Raw genomic sequence first — 3,786 nt, 5'->3', positions numbered from 1 at the left:
AAGAAAAGAATTCAAGCAGAAGAGGAAAAGAAAATAAACTTTAATTTGTTTCCTGTGTGTCCCACAGCACTCCACAATCAATGAATTACTTTTAATGTGCAGGCACTCTTGTTACACAGACAATTTGCACATGGGAAAGTCCTGCAAACATTGACTAGCTCAAATAAGCTAATTTGTTCTTTTTGATGGTACTGATTAAGGGAGGAATGCCATCCAAAATAAAAATTCCCCACACTTTCATGGAATCCTCTCCTTCCACCAGATGGAACATTGATTTAATATAAAATTTTTGGAGGACTTGTCAGGGTACATGTCACAAGGCTGCTTACCCAGGCTAGAACCAGGGGCCATGGTCTCAGGATGAGAGGTCAGCCATTTAGGACTGAGATGAGGAGAAATTTCTTCATTCAGAGGGTTACGAATCCTTGGAATTTTATAACAGATTCTTAGTTGTTGAGTATATTCAAGAGAGAGATTGATAGGATTTTGGGGGCTAAAGGAATCAAGGAGTATGGGGATATGGCAAGAAAGTAGAGTTGCAGGAGAAGATCAGCCAAGAGCTTATCAAGGAAACATGTCCTATGCCTGTTTCTATTTCTTTTATTGTGTTCTTAATATCTCACCTGAAACAAATACATTGGAAAAGTTCAATGTTGAAGCTTAGATTCATTTAGATTGTGAAGCCTTGATCTCCACTGTGGCTTTCAATTCTCCATGAACTATGTGTTAATTATATATCGATTGTGGCTAATTATATGCAGGTGGATGACATTAACCAGGGTTTCACTTGAGCACACATTGTGAAGATGGTGGAGGCGGCGTGGAGGTTGGTGCAGAAAGTGGTGACTGGTGGCCCCAAGCTCGCCCTGGCTGCTGCTAATTACTCTAAACCACATCTGGCTACCTTCTGGAAATATGATCGGGTGGAGCTGACTCCTCCAACTCCTGGAGAAATCCCAGTGGCTGTTGAAAGCTTCAAGGGTCTTGTGGCATCATTTAAAGCTGGGAGTTACAAACAAATAACTGTAAAGGATGCCCTGAGGAACACACTGTGACCACGGAAGTTGTGATGTGGTTTTACACTGGCGAGGTCATTGGCCGAAGAAGCCTGATTGGATATAATGTCTGAACTCTAACCTGTGTTGGACTAGCATTCCATTGTAAATGAATGAATAATATTTCAAATTAAATAAAGCCATTATTAGGACTTAAAAAAAAAATTTAAAACCGAGAACTGTGATGTGGTTGAGTTAAGAGGTATATGCTTGTAATGTTTCACTCTGTAAATAAATGTAAGACCGATTAAAGATTGTTTCCAGTATCATCTTTCACCATCTAATTTTCCAGAATAGAACACTATGTGTTGTATGTGAGGCCCAGCATGTTCACTTTTGCCTAATAGGAGGATCTTATGTATTTGTCAACAAAATAAGTAACTTAGTGCTGAGCTGCCTTCAGAACACACAAGCAATGGGAAGGTTAAATATTGCAAAATATTTGGATTTTGGATACTCATTTCACTATTGATAACCATCTTTAACAATCCTTAGGAAATAGAAACAGGTTTAAACAGCGGCTGAGATACATCACTGAACCACTCACTCCCTGACTAGTCAGCTTGGTTAATGAAAGTTCTTGGAGATTTGGTGGGGTTAGTAGCAGAAACACAACTGCCCTGTGGTGAAAACAGTTGCTTCTCTCCATCTCTTGGAAGCAAGTATAAGGAGTTGTAACAATTCCAAGGGTTCAGAGTTATTTTTATTTTCTTCCCCACCTCACATTTTCAGATCAAAGTCAATAGGTAAGATGTATTCCCTTTAAATTTTCTGTGTAATAGATCCCAATTTATTTTTTGTCTTCATTCCAATGTGAGTATTAGCATGTACAATGACATAGTCAAACAAGCAATCAAATTTACCGACTGGCTCTTGTGAGATCTTCAATTTCTGTCACGCCTCCGAATGCATGATAAATCATTCATAACCTTCAATAAATTAACCATAAACAGAAATACCTGGAAAAACTCAGCAGGTCAGGCAGCATCGGCGGAGAAGAACAAAGTTGACCTGCTGAGTTTTTCAAGGTACTTCTGTTTTTGTTTTGGATTTCCAGCATCCGCTGTTTTTTTGTTTTTAATAAACTAAACATAACTGATTTAGAGAACTTCCCCTCCCATTCTTTCACCCTCACAGTCTCCCCATCCCATCGAAAAAAGCACTTTTATTGTTTTTCAATAGTCTAACAAATAAATTAAAGCAATGTGTAGTTGGCTGTATGGCACGAAGATACATTTGCAGTCGGGACTAAATTAGACTGCCTGCTACACCAGGGCACAATTTCCATTTTCCACACCAGTTAGTTTGTGGCCTTTGACTATGTTTTGCCAATTATTTCTGAATTATGGTCACTTGCACAAGCCCACGGGGAAATGGATTAAGGCTGCCCAAAAACATCCCTCAATTGAAATTTGTCAGAGTTGTCGGGAGGAGAGAGGGGGAAGGAGCCCTTACAGCTCATCAATCCTAGGATATACTGAACAATAAACCATGGCATAAAATGGACATTTTCCTGGTTACAGTGCCAGCTACATCCCATCATTTTCAATGGAATTATTTACTATGAATAGTGTACCTCATGTCTTATTTTTGTCCCATGATTACTGAGTGATCAAAAAATGCTTTTGCCCTTTAATAACCTAAATATCAGCCCATGATCAACATTAATGTACCATAAAAGGTTGCTCACATTCAACAAATAGTTTTGTTTTTGTCCAATATGGGTAATAGGAATCATTTTTGGGTTTTTTTTTGTCCCCTTCCAATTTTCTTCACATACACTGGCACACAATTTCATAAAACTAACAAGTAACCCTAGCTGGTGATTGTTGGGGTGTTGTTCATTCTTAAAGAGCATCAGAGTCTAATCTTGAAGCTCTGCTATCAACGCAAGTTGTTACAATTCCCATGAGGAAACCGCAAACCCAAATAACAAAATTTACCAAATGACCCCCAAGTGAAGAAATCGCCTAGATTTCACTTTTTTAAAGCTTTTACTTTAAAATGAATCAGAATCAATGCAAATTAAACATGAATTAACAGACAAATGAGACTTCAAATAAAAAGATCAATTTTACTTTAAATAGTTGGTACAATAAAGATACAGCTTATGCAACCACCTGCATTACTCCCTGCACAAATGTGGCACCATATTGCAATCTCACAGCCTTTCCAACTCAATCAGTTTGGCTCTCAAGTCATGTTCACCAGCAGGTGTATTGCATCCGAGGTCCCTCATACAGTTAGCACCAACACTGTGCATGTCTACCATCCCTCTCTCACTTGGGACATGTCAGTCTTGATGGCATAACTTTAAAGTGCTCTTTTTCAGCCAACAGTACCCAGTTCATGATCAGGGCTTCTGCTACAAACTCTCATTTCTTTCACATACCTGAGCTATTCACACCGGTTTTTAGGATTCAGTCCATTTTAGCTCACTCATACATTGCTTCCGCAAGAGCTACTGCCATTCAATTTTCCTCCTCCTGCCAAACAGAAAACTCACCTTTTCATGGAGCTTTGATGGCTAATCCACACCCGCAAATTCTGTCTTCCTCTTTCTGTTTCTGTCTGCTTTCTCTTTGTGTCTGCATCTGAGTGCTGATCACCTTCACCGCACCCCCGCCACCCCACCCCCAGCTCTCCTGATCATAGCTCTTCCTTGTGTTTGCGTTCTGTTTTAACTTCCTTCTTGTTGGTACTGCTTCCAAATCAAGGGTCACCAGGTCAC

General features: G+C 39.5%; 1 pseudogene; it reads left to right on the top strand.

The window, feature by feature from the left end:
• Positions 1 to 806: 806 nt before the first annotated feature.
• Positions 807 to 1,220, top strand: LOC121270933 (annotated as a pseudogene).
• The last annotated feature ends 2,566 nt before the right edge of the window (positions 1,221 to 3,786 follow it).

The sequence above is a fragment of the Carcharodon carcharias genome, chromosome 28, assembly GCF_017639515.1.
Source record: "Carcharodon carcharias isolate sCarCar2 chromosome 28, sCarCar2.pri, whole genome shotgun sequence".
NCBI classification, from domain to species: domain Eukaryota; kingdom Metazoa; phylum Chordata; class Chondrichthyes; order Lamniformes; family Lamnidae; genus Carcharodon; species Carcharodon carcharias.
Note: the sequence above shows the minus strand (reverse complement) of the source record. Positions and strands in the feature narration are given on the sequence as shown.